The sequence below is a fragment of the Phyllobates terribilis genome, unplaced genomic scaffold (genome assembly GCF_046119375.1).
Source record: "Phyllobates terribilis strain yellow unplaced genomic scaffold, ASM4611937v1 Scaffold_4__5_contigs__length_816908805, whole genome shotgun sequence".
In the NCBI taxonomy this organism is placed as follows: Eukaryota; Metazoa; Chordata; class Amphibia; order Anura; family Dendrobatidae; genus Phyllobates; species Phyllobates terribilis.
In genome coordinates this window covers 302,937,656-302,959,354 of record NW_027362764.1, presented here as the reverse complement: position 1 = coordinate 302,959,354, position 21,699 = coordinate 302,937,656, and positions in this window count along the sequence as shown.

The following is a 21,699-nucleotide window of genomic DNA, read 5'->3' as shown; positions in this document are numbered from 1 at the left end:
AAAATAATTTTGAATTTGCAACCTGGTGGAGGTTAGTATAGATGGACTAATAGAACAAGTCTCACACACTGTTACAAGCCGAAGCAGAAATATTTTTTCAGAGCTAGATGCAGATAAAAATTATTTTGAATTTACAACCTGGTGGAGGTTAGTATAGATGGACTAATAGAACAAATCCCACACACTGCTACAGGCCGAAATATTTTTTCAGAGCTAGATGCAGATAAAAATTATTTTGAGTTTGCAACCTGGTGGAGGTTAGTATAGATGGACTAATAGAACAAGTCCCACACACTGCTACAAGCCAAAGCCGAAATATTTTTTCAGAGCTAGATGCAGATAAAAATTATTTTGAATTTGCAACCTGGTGGAGATTAGTATAGATGGACTAAAGAACAAGTCCCACACATTTCTACAAGCCGAAATATTTTTTCAGAGCTAGATGCAGATAAAAATTATTTTGAATTTGCAACCTGGTGGAGGTTAGTATAGATGGACTAATAGAACAAGTCCCACACACTGCTGCAAGCCGAAATATTTTTTCAGAGTTAGATGAAGATAAAAATTATTTTGAATTTGCAACCTGGTGGAGGTTAGTATAGATGGACTAATAGAACAAGTCCCACACACTGCTGCAAGCCGAAATATTTTGTCAGAGCTAGATGCAGATAAAAATTATTTTGAATTTGCAACCTGGTGGAGGTTAGTATAGATGGACTAATAGAACAAGACCCACACACTGCTACAAGCCGAAATATTTTTTCAGAGCTAGATGCAGATAAAATTATTTTGAATTTGCAACCTGGTAGAGGTTAGTATAGATGGTCTAACAGAACAAGTCCCACCAATTTCTACAAGCCGAAATATTTTTTCAGAGCTAGATGCAGATAAAAATTATTTTGAATTTGCAACCTGGTGGAGGTTAGTGTAGATGGACTAATAGAACAAGTCCCACACACTGCTGCAAGCCGAAGTATTTTATCAGAGCTAGATGCAGATAAAAATTATTTTGAATTTGCAACCTGGTGGAGGTTAGTATAGATGGACTAATAGAACAAGTCCCACACACTGCTACAAGCCGAAATATTTTATCAGAGCTAGATGCAGATAAAACATTTTTTTAATTTGCAACCTGGTGGAGGTTAGTATAGATGGACTAATAGAACAAGACCCACACACTGCTACAAGCCGAAATATTTTTTCAGAGCTAGATGCAGATAAAAATTATTTTGAATTTGCAACCTGGTGGAGGTTAGTATAGATGGACTAATAGAACAGGTCCCACACACTGCTACAAGCCCAAATAATTTTTCAGAGCTAGATGCAGATAAATATTATTTTGAATTTGCAACCTGGTGGAGGTTAGTATAGATGGACTAATAGAACAAGTCCCACACACTGCTACAAGTCGAAATATTTTTTCAGAGCTAGATGCAGATAAAAATTATTTTGAATTTGCAATCTGGTGGAGGTTAGTATAGATGGACTAATAGAACAATTCCCACACACTGCTACAAGCCGAAATATTTTTTCAGAGCTAGATGCAGATAAAAATTATTTTGAATTTACAACCTGGTGGAGGTTAGTATAGATGGACTAATAGAACAAGTCCCACACACTGCTACAAGACAAAGTCAAAATATTTTTTCAGAGCTACATGCAGATAAAAATTATTTTGAATTTGCAACCTGGTGGAGGTTAGTATAGATGGACTAATAGAACATGTCCCACACATTTCTACAAGCCGAAATATTTTTTCAGAGCTAGAAGCAGATAAACATTATTTTGAATTTGCAACCTGGTGGAGGTTAGTATAGATGGACTAATAGAACAAGTCCCACACACTGCTGCAAGCCGAAATATTTTTTCAGAGTTAGATGCAGATAAAAATTATTTTGAATTTGCAACCTGGTGGAGGTTAGTATAGATGGACTAATAGAACAAGTCCCTCACACTGCTTCAAGCCGAAATATTTTATCAGAGCTAGATGCAGATAAAAATTATTTTGAATTTGCAACCTGGTGGAGGTTAGTATAGATGGACTAATAGAACAAGTCCCCACACTGCTACAAGCCGAAATATTTTTTCAGAGCTAGATGCAGATAAAAATTATTTTGAATTTGCAACCTGGTGGAGGTTAGTATATATGGACTAATAGAACAAGTCCCACACATTTCTATAAGCCGAAATATTTTTTCAGAGCTAGGTGCAGATAAAAATTATTTTGAATTTGCAACCTGGTGGAGGTTAGTATTGATGTACTAATAGAACAAGACCCAAACACTGCTACAAGCCAAAATATTTTTTCAGAGCTAGATGCAGATAAAAATTATTTTGAATTTGCAACCTGGTGCAGGTTAGTATAGATGGACTAATAGAACAAGTCCCACACACTGCTACAAGCCGAAATATTTTTTCAGAGCTAGATGCAGATAAAAATTATTTTGAATTTGCAACCTGGTGGAGGTTAGTATAGATGGACTAATAGAACAAGTCCCACACACTGCTACAAGCCGAAATATTTTTTCAGAGCTAGATACAGATAAAACTTATTTTGAATTTGCAACCTGGTGGAGGTTAGTATAGATGGACTAATAGAACAAGTCCCACACACTGCTACAAGCCGAAATATTTTTTCAGAGCTAGATGCAGATAAAAATTATTTTGAATTTGCAACCTGGTGGAGGTTAGTATAGATGGAATAATAGAACAAGTCCCACACACTGCTACAAGCCGAAATATTTTATCAGAGCTAGATGCAGATAAAACATTTTTTTAATTTGCAACCTGGTGGAGGTTAGTATAGATGGACTAATAGAACAAGACCCACACACTGCTACAAGCCGAAATATTTTTTCAGAGCTAGATGCAGATAAAAATTATTTTGAATTTGCAACCTGGTGGAGGTTAGTATAGATGGACTAATAGAACAGGTCCCACACACTGCTACAAGCCCAAATAATTTTTCAGAGCTAGATGCAGATAAATATTATTTTGAATTTGCAACCTGGTGGAGGTTAGTATAGATGGACTAATAGAACAAGTCCCACACACTGCTACAAGTCGAAATATTTTTTCAGAGCTAGATGCAGATAAAAATTATTTTGAATTTGCAATCTGGTGGAGGTTAGTATAGATGGACTAATAGAACAATTCCCACACACTGCTACAAGCCGAAATATTTTTTCAGAGCTAGATGCAGATAAAAATTATTTTGAATTTACAACCTGGTGGAGGTTAGTATAGATGGACTAATAGAACAAGTCCCACACACTGCTACAAGACAAAGTCAAAATATTTTTTCAGAGCTACATGCAGATAAAAATTATTTTGAATTTGCAACCTGGTGGAGGTTAGTATAGATGGACTAATAGAACATGTCCCACACATTTCTACAAGCCGAAATATTTTTTCAGAGCTAGAAGCAGATAAACATTATTTTGAATTTGCAACCTGGTGGAGGTTAGTATAGATGGACTAATAGAACAAGTCCCACACACTGCTGCAAGCCGAAATATTTTTTCAGAGTTAGATGCAGATAAAAATTATTTTGAATTTGCAACCTGGTGGAGGTTAGTATAGATGGACTAATAGAACAAGTCCCTCACACTGCTTCAAGCCGAAATATTTTATCAGAGCTAGATGCAGATAAAAATTATTTTGAATTTGCAACCTGGTGGAGGTTAGTATAGATGGACTAATAGAACAAGTCCCCACACTGCTACAAGCCGAAATATTTTTTCAGAGCTAGATGCAGATAAAAATTATTTTGAATTTGCAACCTGGTGGAGGTTAGTATATATGGACTAATAGAACAAGTCCCACACATTTCTATAAGCCGAAATATTTTTTCAGAGCTAGGTGCAGATAAAAATTATTTTGAATTTGCAACCTGGTGGAGGTTAGTATTGATGTACTAATAGAACAAGACCCAAACACTGCTACAAGCCAAAATATTTTTTCAGAGCTAGATGCAGATAAAAATTATTTTGAATTTGCAACCTGGTGCAGGTTAGTATAGATGGACTAATAGAACAAGTCCCACACACTGCTACAAGCCGAAATATTTTTTCAGAGCTAGATGCAGATAAAAATTATTTTGAATTTGCAACCTGGTGGAGGTTAGTATAGATGGACTAATAGAACAAGTCCCACACACTGCTACAAGCCGAAATATTTTTTCAGAGCTAGATACAGATAAAAATTATTTTGAATTTGCAACCTGGTGGAGGTTAGTATAGATGGACTAATAGAACAAGTCCCACACACTGCTACAAGCCGAAATATTTTTTCAGAGCTAGATGCAGATAAAAATTATTTTGAATTTGCAACCTGGTGGAGGTTAGTATAGATGGAATAATAGAACAAGTCCCACACACTGCTACAAGCCGAAGCAGAAATATTTTTTCCTAGCTAGATGCAGATAAAAATTATTTTGAATTTGCAACCTGGTGGAGGTTAGTAGAGATGGACTAATAGAACAAGTCCCACACACTGCTAGAAGCCAAAGCCGAAATATTTTTTCAGAGCTAGATGCAGATAAAAATTATTTTGAATTTGCAACCTGGTGGAGGTTAGTATAGATGGACTAATAGAACAAGTCCCACACACTGCTACAAGCCGAAATATTTTTTCAGAGCTAGATGCAGATAAAAATTATTTTGAATTTGCAACCTGGTGGAGGTTAGTATAGATGGATTAATAGAACGAGTCCCACACACTGCTACAAGCCGAAATATTTTTTCAGAGCTACATGCAGATAAAAATTATTTTGAATTTGCAACCTGGTGGAGGTAAGTATAGATTGACTAATAAAACAAGTCCCACACACTGCTACAAGCCGAAGCAGAAATATTTTTTCAGAGCTAGATGCAGATAAAAATTATTTTGAATTTGAAACCTTGTGGAGGTTATTATAGATGGAATAAGAGAACAAGTCCCACACACTGCTACAAGCCGAAGCCGAAATATTTTTTCAGAGCTAGATGCAGATAAAAATTATTTTGAATTTGCAATCTGGTCGAGGTTAGTATAGATGGACTAATGGAACAAGTCCCACACATTGCTACAAGCCGAAATATTTTTTCAGAGCTAGATGCAGATAAAAATTATTTTGAATTTGCAACCTGGTGGAGGTTAGTATAGATGGACTAATAGAACAAGTCCCACACACTGCTACAAGCCGAAATATTTTTTCAGAGCTAGATGCAGATAAAAATTATTTTGAATTTGCAACCTGGTGGAGGTTAGTATAGATGGACTAATAGAACAAGTCCCACACACTGCTACAAGCCAAAGTCGAAATATTTTTTCAGAGCTAGATGCAGATAAAAATTATTTTGAATTTGCAACCTGGTGGAGGTTAGTATAGATGGACTAATAGAACATGTCCCACACATTTCTACAAGCCGAAATATTTTTTCAGAGCTAGATGCAGATAAAAATTATTTTGAATTTGCAACCTGGTGGAGGTTAGTATAGATGGACTAATAGAACAAGTCCCACACACTGCTACAAGCCGAAATATTTTATCAGAGCTAGATGCAGATAAAAATTATTTTGAATTTGCAACCTGGTGGAGGTTAGTATAGATGGACTAATAGAACAAGTCCCACACATTTCTACAAGCCGAAATATTTTTTCAGAGCTAGATGCAGATAAACATTATTTTGAATTTGCAACCTGGTGGAGGTTAGTATAGATGGACTAATAGAACAAGTCCCACACACTGCTGGTAGCCGAAATATTTTTTCAGTGTTAGATGCAGATAAAAATTATTTTGAATTTGCAACCTAGTGGAGGTTAGTATAGATGGACTAATAGAACAAGTCCCACACACTGCTACAAGCCGAAATATTTTTTCAGAGCTAGATGCAGATAAAAATTATTTTGAATTTGCAACCTGGTGGAGGTTAGTATAGATGGACTAATAGAACAAGTCCCACACATTTCTATAAGCCAAAATATTTTTTCAGAGCTAGGTGCACATAAAAATTATTTTGAATTTGCAACCTGGTGGAGGTTAGTATAGATGGACTAATAGAAGAAGACCCACACACTGCTACAAGCCAAAATATTTTTTCAGAGCTAGATGCAGATGAAAATTATTTTGAATTTGCAACCTGGTGGAGGTTAGTATAGATGGACTAATAGAACAAGTCCCACACACTGCTACAAGCCGAAATATTTTTTCAGAGCTATATGCAGATAAAAATTATTTTGAATTTGCAACCTGGTGGAGGTTAGTATAAATGGACTAAGAGAACAAGTCCCACACACTGCTACAAGGAGAAATATTTTTTCAGAGCTAGATGCAGATACAAATTATTTTGAATTTGCAACCTGGTGGAGGTTAGTATAGATGGACTATTAGAACAAGTCCCACACACTGCTATAAACCAAAATATTTTTTCAGAGCTAGATGCAGATTAAAATTATTTTGAATTTGCAACCTGTTGGAGGTTAGTATAGATGGACTAATAGAACAAGTCCCACACACTGCTACAGGCCAAAATATTTTTTCAGAGCTAGATGCAGATAAAAATTATTTTGAATTTGCAACCTGGTGGAGGTTAGTATAGATGGACTAATAGAACAAATTCCACACACTGCTACAAGCCAAAGCCGAAATATTTTTTCAGAGCTAGATGCAGATAAAAATTATTTTAAATTTGCAACCTGGTGGAGGTTAGTATAGATGGACTAATAGAACAAGTCCCACACATTTCTACAAGCCGAAATATTTTTTCAGAGCTAGATGCAGATAAAATTTATTTTAAATTTGCAACCTGGTGGAGGTTAGTATAGATGGACTAATCGAACAAGTCCCACACATTTCTACAAGCCGAAATATTTTTTCAGAGCTAGATGCAGATAAAAATTATTTTGAATTTGCAACCTGGTGGAGGTTAGTGTAGATGGACTAATAGAACAAGTCCCACACACTGCTACAAGCCGAAATATTTTATCACAGCTAGATGCAGATAAAAAATTTTTTGAATTTGCAACCTGGTGGAGGTTAGTATAGATGGACTAATAGAACAAGACCCACACACTGAAACAAGCCAAAATATTTTTTAAGAGCTAGATGCAGATAAAAATTATTTTGAATTTGCAACCTGGTGGAGGTTAGTATAGATGGACTAATAGAACAAGTCCCACACACTGCTACAAGCCGAAATATTTTTTCAGAGCTAGATGCAGATAAAAATTATTTTGAATTTGCAACCTGGTGGAGGTTAGTATAGATGGACTAATAGAACAAGTCCCACACACTGCTACAAGCTGAAATATTTTTTCAGAGCTAGATACCGATAAAAATTATTTTGAATTTGCAACCTGGTGGAGGTTAGTATAGATGGACTAATAGAACAAGTCCCACACACTGCTACAAACCGAAATATTTTTTCAGAGCTAGATGCAGATAAAAATTATTTTGAATTTGCAACCTGGTGGAGGTTAGTATAGATGGACTAATAGAACGAGTCCCACACACTGCTACAAGCCGAAATATTTTTCAGAGCTAGATGCAGATAAAAATTATTTTGAATTTGCAACCTGGTGGAGGTTCGTATAGATGGACTAATAGAACAAGTCCCACACACTGCTACAAGCCGAAGCAGAAATATTTTTTCAGAGCTAGATGCAGATAAAAATTATTTTGAATTTGCAACCTGGTGGAGGTTAGTATAGATGGACTAATAGAACAAGTCCCACGCATTTCTACAAACCAAAATATTTTTTCAGAGCAAGATGCAGATAAAAATTATTTTGAATTTGCAACCTGGTGGAGGTTAGTATAGATGGACTAATAGAACAAGTCCCACACACTGCTACAAGCCGAAATATTTTTTCAGAGCTAGATGCAGATAAAAATTATTTTGAATTTGCAACCTGGTGGAGGTTAGTATAGATGGACTAATAGAACAAGTCCCACACACTGCTACAAGCCGAAATATTTTATCAGAGCTAGATGCAGATAAAAAATTTTTTGAATTTGCAACCTGGTGGAGGTTAGTATAGATGGACTAATAGAACAAGACCCACACACTGCAACAAGCCAAAATATTTTTTCAGAGCTAGATGCAGATAAAAATTATTTTGAATTTGCAACCTATTGGAGGTTAGTATAGATGGACTAATAGAACAAGTCCCACACACTGCTACAATCCGAAATATTTTTTCAGAGCTAGATGCAGATAAAAATTATTTTGAATTTGCAATCTGGTCGAAGTTAGTATAGATGGACTAATGGAACAAGTCCCACACATTGCTACACGCCGAAATATTTTTTCAGAGCTTGATGCAGATAAAAATTATTTTGAATTTGCAACCTGGTGGAGGTTAGTAGAGATGGACTAATAGAACAGGTCCCACACACTGCTACAAGCCCAAATATTTTTTCAGAGCTAGATGCAGATAAAAATTATTTTGAATTTGCAACCTGGTGGAGGTTAGTATAGATGGACTAATAGAACAAGTCCCACACACTGCTATAAGTAGAAATATTTTTTCAGAGATAGATGCAGATAAAAATTATTTTGAATTTGCAACCTGGTGGAGGTTAGTATAGATGGAATAATAGAACAAGTCCCACACACTGCTAGAAGCCGAAATATTTTTTCAGAGCTAGATGCAGATAAAAATTATTTTGAATTTGCAACCTGGTGGAGGTTAGTATAGATGGACTAATAGAACAAGTCCCACACACTGCTACAAGCCAAAGCCGAAATATTTTTTCAGAGCTAGATGCAGATAAAAATTATTTTGAATTTGCAACCTGGTGGAGGTTAGTATAGATGGACTAATAGAACAAGTCCCACACATTTCTATAAGCGGAAATATTTTTTCAGAGCTAGATGCAGAAAAAAATTATTTTGAATTTGCAACCTGGTGGAGGTTAGTGTAGATGGACTAATAGAACAAGTCCCACACACTGCTGCAAGCCAAAATATTTTATCAGAGCTTGATGCAGATAAAAATTATTTTGAATTTGCAACCTGGTGGAGGTTAGTATAGATGGACTAATAGAACAAGTCCCACACACTGCTACAAGCCGAAATATTTTATCAGAGCTAGATGCAGATAAAAAATTTTTTGAATTTGCAACCTGGTGGAGGTTAGTATAGATGGACTAATAGAACAAGACCCACACACTGCTACAAGCCAAAATATTTTTTCAGAGCTAGATGCAGATAAAAATTATTTTGAATTTGCAACCTGGTGGAGGTTAGTATAGATGGACTAATAGAACAAGTCCCACACACTTATACAAGCCGAAATATTTTTTCAGAGCTAGATGCAGATAAAATTATTTTGATTTTGCAACCTGGTGGAGGTCAGTATAGATGGACTAATAGAACAAGTCCCACACACTTTTACAAGCTGAAATATTTTTTCAGAGCTAGATGCATGTAAAAATAATTTTGAAATTGCAACCTGGTGGAGGTTAGCATAGATTGACTAATAGAACAAGTCCCACACACTTCTACAAGCCAAAATATTTTTTCAGAGCTAGATGCAGATAAAAATTATTTTGAATTTGCAACCTGGTGGAGGTCAGAATAGATGGACTAATAGAACAAGTCCCACACACTGTTACAAGCCAAAATATTTTTTCAGAGCTAGATGCAGATAAAAATTATTTTGAATTTGCAACCTGGTGGAGGTTAGTATAGATGGACTAATAGAACAAGTCTCACACACTGCAACAAGCAGAAGGCAAAATATTTTTTCAGAGCTAGATGCAGATAAAAATTATTTTGAATTTGCAACCTGGTGGAGGTTAGTATAGATGGACTAATAGAACTAGTCCCACACATTGCTACAAGCCGACATATTTTTTGAGAGCTAGATGCAGATAAAAATTATTTTGAATTTGCAACCTGGTGGTGGTTAGTATAGATGGACTATTAGAACAAGTCCCACACATTGCTACAAACCAAAATATTTTTTCAGAGCTAGATGCAGATTAAAATTATTTTGAATTTGCAACCTGGTGGAGGTTTGTATAGATGGACTAATAGAACAAGTCCCACACACTGCTACAAGCTGAAATATTTTTTTCAGAGCTAGATGCAGATAAAAATTATTTTGAATTTGCAACCTGGTGGAGGTTAGTATAGATGGACTAATAGATCAAGTCCCACACATTGCTACAAGCCGAAATATTTTTTCAGAGCTAGATGCAGATAAAAATTATTTTGAATTTGCAACCTGGTGGAGGTTAGTATAGATGGACTAATAGAACAAGTCCCACACACTGCTACAAGCCAAAATATTTTTTCAGAGCTAGATGCATATAAAAATTATTTTGAATTTGCAACCTGGTGGAGGTTAGTATAGATGGACTAATAGAACAAGTCCCACACACTGCTATAAGCAAAAATATTTTTTCAGAGCTAGATGCAGATAAAAATTATTTTGAATTTGCAACCTGGTCGAGGTTAGCATAGATGGACTAATAGAACAAGTCCCACACATTGCTACAAGCCGACATATTTTTTGAGAGCTAGATGCAGATAAAAATTATTTTGAATTTGCAACCTGGTGGAGGTTAGTATAGATGGACTATTAGAACAAGTCCCACACAATGCTACAAGCCAAAATATTTTTTCAGAGCTAGATGCAGATTAAAATTATTTTGAATTTGCAACCTGGTGGAGGTTAGTATAGATGGACTAATAGAACAAGTCCCACACACTGCTACAAGCTGAAATATTTTTTCAGAGCTAGATGCAGATAAAAATTATTTTGAATTTGCAACCTGGTGGAGGTTAGTATAGATGGACTAATAGAACAAGTCCCACACACTGCTTCAAGCCGAAATATCTTTTTAGAGCTAGATGCAGATAAAAATTATTTTGAATTTGCAACCTGGTGGAGGTTAGTATAGATGGACTAATAGAACAAGTCCCACACACTGCTACAATCCGAAGCCGAAATATTTTTTCAGAGCTAGATGCAGATAAAAATTATTTTGAATTTGCAACCTGGTGGAGGTTAGTATAGATGGACTAATAGAACAAGTCCCACACATTTCTACAAGCCGAAATATTTTTTCAGAGCTAGGTGCAGATAAAAATTATTTTGAATTTGCAACCTGGTGGAGGTTAGTATAGATGGACTAATAGAACAAGTCCCACACACTGCTGAAAGCCGACATATTTTATCAGAGCTAGATACAGATAAAAATTATTTTGAATTTGCAGCCTGGTGGAGGTTAGTATAGATGGACTAATAGAACAAGTCCCACACACTGCTACAAGCCGAAATATTTTATCAGAGCTAGATGCAGATAAAATTTTTTTTGAATTTGCAACCTGGTGGAGGTTAGTATAGATGGACTAATAGAACAAGTCCCACACACTGCTACAAGCCAAAGACAAAATATTTTTTCAGAGCTAGATGCAGATAAAAATTATTTTGAATTTGCAACCTGGTGGAGGTTAGTATAGATGGACTAATAGAACAAGTTCCACACATTTCTACAAGCCGAAATATTTTTTCAGAGCTAGATGCAGATAAAAATTATTTTGAATTTGCAACCAGGTGGAGGTTAGTATAGATGGACTAATAGAACAAGTCCCACACACTGCTGCAAGCCGAAATATTTTTTCAGAGTTAGATGCAGATAAAAATTATTTTGAATTTGCAACCTGGTGGAGGTTAGTATAGATGGACTAATAGAACAAGTTCCACACACTGCTACAAGCCGAAATATTTTATCAGAGCTAGATGCAGACAAAAATTATTTAGACTTTGCAACCTGGTGGAGGTTAGTATAGATGGACTAATAGAACAAGACCCACACACTGCTACAAGCCGAAAAAATTTTTCAGAGTTAGATGCAGATAAAAATTATTTTGAATTTGCAACCTGGTGGAGGTTAGTATAGATGGTCTAATAGAACAAGTCCCACACATTTCTACAAGCCGAAATATTTTTTCAGAGCTAGATGCAGATAAAAATTATTTTGAATTTGCAACCTGGTGGAGGTTAGTATAGATGGACTAATAGAACAAGTCCCACACACTGCTGCAAGCCGACATATTTTATCAGAGCTAGATGCAGATAAAAATTATTTTGAATTTGAAGCCTGGTGGAGGTTAGTATAGATGGACTAATAGAACAAGTCCCACACACTGCTACAAGCCGAAATATTTTATCAGAGCTAGATGCAGATAAAAATTTTTTTGAATTTGCAACCTGGTGGAGGTTAGTATAGATGGAATAATAGAACAAGTCCCACACACTGCTAGAAGCCGAAATATTTTTTCAGAGCTAGATGCAGATAAAAATTATTTTGAATTTGCAACCTGGTGGAGGTTAGTATAGATGGACTAATAGAACAAGTCCCACACACTGCTACAAGCCAAAGCCGAAATATTTTTTCAGAGCTAGATGCAGATAAAAATTATTTTGAATTTGCAACCTGGTGGAGGTTAGTATAGATGGACTAATAGAACAAGTCCCACACATTTCTATAAGCGGAAATATTTTTTCAGAGCTAGATGCAGAAAAAAATTATTTTGAATTTGCAACCTGGTGGAGGTTAGTGTAGATGGACTAATAGAACAAGTCCCACACACTGCTGCAAGCCAAAATATTTTATCAGAGCTTGATGCAGATAAAAATTATTTTGAATTTGCAACCTGGTGGAGGTTAGTATAGATGGACTAATAGAACAAGTCCCACACACTGCTATAAGCCAAAATATTTTTTCAGAGCTAGATGCAGATAAAAATTATTTTGAATTTGCAACCTGGTCGAGGTTAGCATACATGGACTAATAGAACAAGTCCCACACACTGCTACAAGCCGAAATATTTTTTCAGAGCTAGATGCAGATAAAAATTATTTTGAATTTGCAACCTGGTGGAGGTTAGTATAGATGGACTAATAGAACAAGTCCCACACATTGCTACAAGCCGACATATTTTTTGAGAGCTAGATGCAGATAAAAATTATTTTGAATTTGCAACCTGGTGGAGGTTAGTATAGATGGACTAATAGAACAAGTCCCACACACTGCTACAAGCTGAAATATTTTTTCAGAGCTAGATGCAGATAAAAATTATTTTGAATTTGCAACCTGGTGGAGGTTAGTATAGATGGACTAATAGAACAAGTCCCACACACTGCTTCAAGCCGAAATATCTTTTTAGAGCTAGATGCAGATAAAAATTATTTTGAATTTGCAACCTGGTGGAGGTTAGTATAGATGGACTAATAGAACAAGTCCCACACACTGCTACAATCCGAAGCCGAAATATTTTTTCAGAGCTAGATGCAGATAAAAATTATTTTGAATTTGCAACCTGGTGGAGGTTAGTATAGATGGACTAATAGAACAAGTCCCACACACTGCTACAAGCCAAAGCCAAAATATTTTTTCAGAGCTAGATGCAGATAAAAATTATTTTGAATTTGCAACCTGGTGGAGGTTAGTATAGATGGACTAATAGAACAAGTCCCACACATTTCTACAAGCCGAAATATTTTTTCAGAGCTAGATGCAGATAAAAATTATTTTGAATTTGCAACCTGGTGGAGGTTAGTATAGATGGACTAATAGAACAAGACCCACACACTGCTACAAGCCGAAATATTTTTTCAGAGCTAGATGCACATAAAAATTGTTTTGAATTTGCAACCTGGTGGAGGTTAGTATAGATCGACTAATAGAACAAGTCCCACACATTTCTACAAGCCGAAATATTTTTTCAGAGCTAGGTGCAGATAAAAATTATTTTGAATTTGCAACCTGGTGGAGGTTAGTATAGATGGACTAATAGAACAAGTCCCACACACTGCTGAAAGCCGACATATTTTATCAGAGCTAGATGCAGATAAAAATTATTTTGAATTTGCAGCCTGGTGGAGGTTAGTATAGATGGACTAATAGAACAAGTCCCACACACTGCTACAAGCCGAAATATTTTATCAGAGCTAGATGCAGATAAAAATTTTTTTGAATTTGCAACCTGGTGGAGGTTAGTATATATGGACTAATAGAACAAGTCCCACACACTGCTACAAGCCAAAGACAAAATATTTTTTCAGAGCTAGATGCAGATAAAAATTATTTTGAATTTGCAACCTGGTGGAGGTTAGTATAGATGGACTAATAGAACAAGTCCCACACACTGCTGCAAGCCGAAATATTTTTTCAGAGTTAGATGCAGATAAAAATTATTTTGAATTTGCAACCTGGTGGAGGTTAGTATAGATGGACTAATAGAACAAGTTCCACACACTGCTACAAGCCGAAATATTTTATCAGAGCTAGATGCAGACAAAAATTATTTTGACTTTGCAACCTGGTGGAGGTTAGTATAGATGGACTAATAGAACAAGACCCACACACTGCTACAAGCCGAAAAAATTTTTCAGAGTTAGATGCAGATAAAAATTATTTTGAATTTGCAACCTGGTGGAGGTTAGTATAGATGGTCTAATAGAACAAGTCCCACACATTTCTACAAGCCGAAATATTTTTTCAGAGCTAGATGCAGATAAAAATTATTTTGAATTTGCAACCTGGTGGAGGTTAGTATGGATGGACTAATAGAACAAGTCCCACACACTGCTGCAAGCCGACATATTTTATCAGAGCTAGATGCAGATAAAAATTATTTTGAATTTGAAGCCTGGTGGAGGTTAGTATAGATGGACTAATAGAACAAGTCCCACACACTGCTACAAGCCGAAATATTTTATCAGAGCTAGATGCAGATAAAAATTTTTTTGAATTTGCAACCTGGTGGAGGTTAGTATAGATGGTCTAATAGAACAAGACCCACACACTGCTACAAGCCAAAATATTTTTTCAGAGCCAGATGCAGATAAAAGTTATTTTGAATTTGCAACCTGGTGGAGGTTAGTATAGATGGACTAATAGAACAAGTCCCACACACTTCTACAAGCCGAAATATTTTTTCAGAGCTAGATGCAGATAAAATTATTTTGATTTTGCAACCTGGTGGAGGTCAGTATAGATGGACTAATAGAACAAGTCCCACACACTGTTACAAGCCAAAATATTTTTTCAGAGCTAGATGCATATAAAAATAATTTTGAATTTGCAACCTGGTGGAGGTTAGTATAGATGGACTAATATAACAAGTCCCACACACTTCTACAAACCAAAATATTTTTTCAGAGCTAGATGCAGATAAAAATTATTTTGAATTTGCAACCTGGTGGAGGTCAGAATAGATGGACTAATAGAACAAGTCCCAAACACTGTTACAAGCCGAAATATTTTTTCAGAGCTAGATGCAGATAAAAATTATTTTGAATTTGCAACCTGGTGGAGGTTAGTATAGATGGACTAATAGAACAAGTCCCACACACTGCAACAAGCAGAAGGCAAAATATTTTTTCAAAGCTAGATGCAGATAAAAATTATTTTGAATATGCAACCTGGTGGAGGTTAGTATAGATGGACTAATAGAACAAGTCCCACACATTGCTACAGGCCAAAATATTTTTTCAGAGCTAGATGCAGATAAAAATTATTTTGAATTTGCAACCTGGTGGAGGTTAGTATAGATGGACTATTAGAACAAGTCCCACACACTGCTACAAACCAAAATATTTTTTCAGAGCTAGATGCAGATTAAAATTATTTTGAATTTGCAACCTGGTGGAGGTTAGTATAGATGGACTAATAGAACAAGTCCCACACACTGCTACAAGCCAAAATATTTTTTCAGAGCTAGATGCAGATAAAAATTATTTTGAATTTGCAACCTGGTGGAGGTTAGTATAGATAGACTAATAGAACAAGTCCCACACACTGCTACAAGCCGAAATATTTTTTCAGAGCTAGATGCAGATAAAAATTATTTTGAATTTGCAACCTGGTGGAGGTTAGTATAGATGGACTAATAGAACAAGTCCCACACACTGCTACAAGCCAAAGCCGAAATATTTTTTCAGAGCTAGATGCTGATAAAAATTATTTTGAATTTGCAACCTGGTGGAGGTTAGTATAGATGGACTAATAGAACAAGTCCCACACACTGCTACAAGCCGAAATATTTTTTCAGAGCTAGATACAGATAAAAATTATTTTGAATTTGCAACCTGGTGGAGGTTAGTATAGATGGACTAATAGAACAAGTCCCACACACTGCTACAAGCCGAAAAAAATTTTCAGAGCTAGATGCAGATAAAAATTATTTTGAATTTGCAACCTGGTGGAGGTTAGAATAGATGGACTAATAGAACAAGTCCCACACACTGCTACAAGCCAAAATATTTTTTCAGAGCTAGATGCAGATAAAAATTATTTTGAATTTGCAACCTGGTGGAGGTTAGTATAGATGGACTAATAGAACAAGTCCCACACACTGCTACAAGCCGAAATATTTTTTTCAGACCTAGATACAGATAAAAATTACTTTGAATTTGCAACCTGGTGGAGGTTAGTATAGATGGACTAATAGAACAAGTCCCACACACTGCTACAAGCCGAAGCCGAAATATTTTTTCAGAGCTAGATGCAGATAAAAATTATTTTGAATTTGCAACCTGGTGGAGTTCAGAATAGATGGACTAATAGAACAAGTCCCACACACTGTTACAAGCCGAAATATTTTTTCAGAGCTAGATGCAGATAAAAATTATTTTGAATTTGCAACCTGGTGGAGGTTAGTATAGATGGACTAATAGAACAAGTCCCACACACTGCAACAAGCAGAAGGCAAAATATTTTTTCAGAGCTAGATGAAGATAAAAATTAGTTTGAATTTGCAACCTGGTGGAGGTTAGTATAGATGGACTAATAGAACAAGTCCCACAAATTGCTACAAGCCGAAATATTTTTTCAGAGCTAGATGCAGATAAAAATTATTTTGAATTTGCAACCTGGTGGAGGTTAGTATAGATGGACTATGAGAACAAGTCCCACACACTGCTACAAACCAAAATATTTTTTCAGAGCTAGATGCAAATTATTGCAAATTCAGAGCTAGATGCAGATTAAAATTATTTTGAATTTGCAACCTGGTGGAGGTTAGTATAGATGGACAAATAGAACAAGTCCCACACACTGCTACAAGCCGAAATATTTTTTCAGAGCTAGATACAGATAAAAATTATTTTGAATTTGCAACCTGGTGGAGGTTAGTATAGATGGACTAATAGAACAAGTCCCACACACTGCTACAAGCCGAAATATTTTTTCAGAGCTAGATGCAGATAAAAATTATTTTGAATTTGCAACCTGGTGGAGGTTAGTATAGATGGACTAATAGAACAAGTCCCACACACTGCAACAAGCAGAAGGCAAAATATTTTTTCAAAGCTAGATGCAGATAAAAATTATTTTGAATATGCAACCTGGTGGAGGTTAGTATAGATGGACTAATAGAACAAGTCCCACACATTGCTACAGGCCAAAATATTTTTTCAGAGCTAGATGCAGATAAAAATTATTTTGAATTTGCAACCTGGTGGAGGTTAGTATAGATGGACTAATAGAACAAGTCCCACACACTGCTACAAGCCAAAGCCGAAATATTTTTTCAGAGCTAGATGCTGATAAAAATTATTTTGAATTTGCAACCTGGTGGAGGTTAGTATAGATGGACTAATAGAACAAGTCCCACACACTGCTACAAGCCGAAATATTTTTTCAGAGCTAGATACAGATAAAAATTATTTTGAATTTGCAACCTGGTGGAGGTTAGTATAGATGGACTAATAGAACAAGTCCCACACACTGCTACAAGCCGAAAAAAATTTTCAGAGCTAGATGCAGATAAAAATTATTTTGAATTTGCAACCTGGTGGAGGTTAGAATAGATGGACTAATAGAACAAGTCCCACACACTGCTACAAGCCAAAATATTTTTTCAGAGCTAGATGCAGATAAAAATTATTTTGAATTTGCAACCTGGTGGAGGTTAGTATAGATGGACTAATAGAACAAGTCCCACACACTGCTACAAGCCGAAATATTTTTTTCAGACCTAGATACAGAAAAAAATTACTTTGAATTTGCAACCTGGTGGAGGTTAGTATAGATGGACTAATAGAACAAGTCCCACACACTGCTACAAGCCGAAGCCGAAATATTTTTTCAGAGCTAGATGCAGATAAAAATTATTTTGAATTTGCAACCTGGTGGAGGTCAGAATAGATGGACTAATAGAACAAGTCCCACACACTGTTACAAGCCGAAATATTTTTTCAGAGCTAGATGCAGATAAAAATTATTTTGAATTTGCAACCTGGTGGAGGTTAGTATAGATGGACTAATAGAACAAGTCCCACACACTGCAACAAGCAGAAGGCAAAATATTTTTTCAGAGCTAGATGAAGATAAAAATTAGTTTGAATTTGCAACCTGGTGGAGGTTAGTATAGATGGACTAATAGAACAAGTCCCTCACATTGCTACAAGCCGAAATATTTTTTCAGAGCTAGATGCAGATAAAAATTATTTTGAATTTGCAACCTGGTGGAGGTTAGTATAGATGGACTATTAGAACAAGTCCCACACACTGCTACAAACCAAAATATTTTTTCAGAGCTAGATGCAAATTATTGCAAATTCAGAGCTAGATGCAGATTAAAATTATTTTGAATTTGCAACCTGGTGGAGGTTAGTATAGATGGACAAATAGAACAAGTCCCACACACTGCTACAAGCCGAAATATTTTTTCAGAGCTAGATACAGATAAAAATTATTTTGAATTTGCAACCTGGTGGACTTTAGTATAGATGGACTAATAGAACAAGTCCCACACACTGCTACAAGCCGAAATATTTTTTCAGAGCTAGATGCAGATAAAAATTATTTTGAATTTGCAACCTGGTGGAGGTTAGTATGGATGGACTAATAGAACAAGTCCCACACACTGCTACAAGCCAAAATATTTTTTCAGAGCTAGATGCAGATAAAAATTATTTTGAATTTGCAACCTGGTGGAGGTTAGTATAGATGGACTAATAGAACAAGTCCCACACACTGCTACAAGCCGAAATATTTTTTCAGAGCTAGATGCAGATAAAAATTATTTTGAATTTGCAACCTGGTGGAGGTTAGTATAGATGGACTAATAGAACAAGTCCCACACACTGCTACAAGCCGAAATAATTTTTCAGAGCTAGATACATATAAAAATTACTTTTAATTTGCAACCTGGTGGAGGTTAGTGTAGATGGACTAATAGAACAAGTCCCACACACTGCTATAAGCCGAAGCCGAAATATTTTTTCAGAGCTAGATGCAGATAAAAATTGTTTTGAATTTGCAACCTGGTGGAGGTTAGTATAGATGGACTAATAGATCAAGTCCCACACATTGCTACAAGCCAAAATATTTTTTCAGAGCTAGATGCAGATAAAAATTATTTTGAATTTGCAACCTGGTGGAGGTTAGTATAGATGGACTAATAGAACAAGTCCCACACACTGCTATAAGCCAAAATATTTTTTCAGAGCTAGATGCAGATAAAAATTATTTTGAATTTGCAACCTGGTGGAGGTTAGTATAGATGGACTAATAGAACAAGTCCCACACACTGCTACAAGCCGAAATATTTTTTCAGTGCTATATGCAGATAAAAATTATTTTGAATTTGCAACCTGGTGGAGGTTAGTATAGATGGACTAATAGAACAAGTCCCACACACTGCTGCAAGCCGAAATATTTTTTCAGAGCTAGATGCAGAAAAAAATTATTTTGAATTTGCAACCTGGTGGAGGTTAGTATAGATGGACTAATAGAACAAGTCCCACACACTGCTAAAGCCGAAATATTTTTTCAGAGCTAGATGCAGATAAAAATTATTTTGAATTTGCAACCTGGTGGAGGTTAGTATAGATGGACTAATAGAACAAGTCCCACACACTGCTACAAGCCAAAGCCGAAATATTTTTTCAGAGCTAGATGCAGATAAAAATTATTTTGAATTTGCAACCTGGTGGAGGTTAGTATAGATGGACTAATAGAACAAGTCCCACACACTGCTACAAGCCAAAATATTTTATCAGAGCTAGATGCGGATAAAAATTATTTTGAATTTGCAACCTGGTGGAGGTTAGTATAGATGGACTAATAGAACAAGTCCCACACACTGCTATAAGCCAAAATATTTTTTCAGAGCTAGATGCAGATAAAAATTGTTTCGAATTTGCAACCTGGTGGAGTTTAGTATAGATGGACTAATAGAACAAGTCCCACACATTGCTACAAGCCGAAATATTTTTTCAGAGCTAGATGCAGATAAAATTATTTTGAATTTGCAACCTGGTGGAGGTTAGTATAGATGGACTAATAGAACAAGTCCCACACACTGCTACAAGCCAAAATATTTTTTCAGAGCTAGATGCAGATAAAAATTATTTTGAATTTGCAACCTGGTGGAGTTTAGTATAGATGGACTAATAGAACAAGTCCCACACACTGCTATAAGCCAAAATATTTTTTCAGGGCTAGATGCAGATAAAAATTATTTTGAATTTGCAACCTGGTGGAGGTTAGTATAGATGGACTAATCGAACAAGTCCTACACACTGCTACAAGCCAAAATATTTTTTCAGAGCTAGATGCAGATAAAAATTATTTTGAATTTGCAACCTGGTGGAGGTTAGTATAGATGGACTAATAGAACAAGTCCCACACACTGCTACAATCCGAAGCCGAAATATTTTTTCAGAGCTAGATGCAGATAAAAATTATTTAGAATTTGCAACCTGGTAGACGTCAGTATAGATGGACTAATAGAACAAGTTCCACACATTGCTGCAAGCCAAAATATTTTTTCAGAGCTAGATGCAGATAAAAATTATTTTGAATTTGCAACCTGGTGGAGGTTAGTATAGATGGACTAATGGAACAAGTCCCACACACTGCTACAAGCCGAAGCCGAAATGTTTTTTCAGAGCTAGATGCAGATAAAAATTATTTTGAATTTGCAACCTGGTCGAGTTTAGTATAGATGGACTAATAGAACAAGTCCCACACACTGTTACAAGCCGAAATATTTTTTCAGAGCTACATGCAGATAAAAATTATTTTGAATTTGCAACCTGGTGGAGGTTAGTATAGATGGACTAATAGAACAAGTCCCACACACTGCTACAAGCCGAAATATTTTTTCAGTGCTAGATGCAGATAAAAATTATTTTGAATTTGCAACCTGGTGGAGGTTAGTATAGATGGACTAATAGAACAAGTCCCACACACTGCTGCAAGCCGAAATATTTTTTCAGAGCTAGATGCAGATAAAAATTATTTTGAATTTGCAACCTGGTGGAGTTTAGTATAGATGGACTAATAGAACAAGTCCCACACACTGCTACAAGCCGAAATATTTTATCAGAGCTAGATGCGGATAAAAATTATTTTGAATTTGCAACCTGGTGGAGGTTAGTATAGATGGACTAATAGAACAAGTCCCACACACTGCTATAAGGCAAAATATTTTTTCAGAGCTAGATGCAGATAAAAATTGTTTCGAATTTGCAACATGGTGGAGGTTAGTATAGATGGACTAATAGAACAAGTCCCACACATTGCTACAAGCCGAAATATTTTTTCAGAGCTAGATGCAGATAAAAATTATTTTGAATTTGTAAGCTGGTGGAGGTTAGTATAGATGGACTAATAGAACAAGTCCCACACACTGCTACAAGCCAAAATATATTTTCAGAGCTAGATGCAGATAAAAATTATTTTGA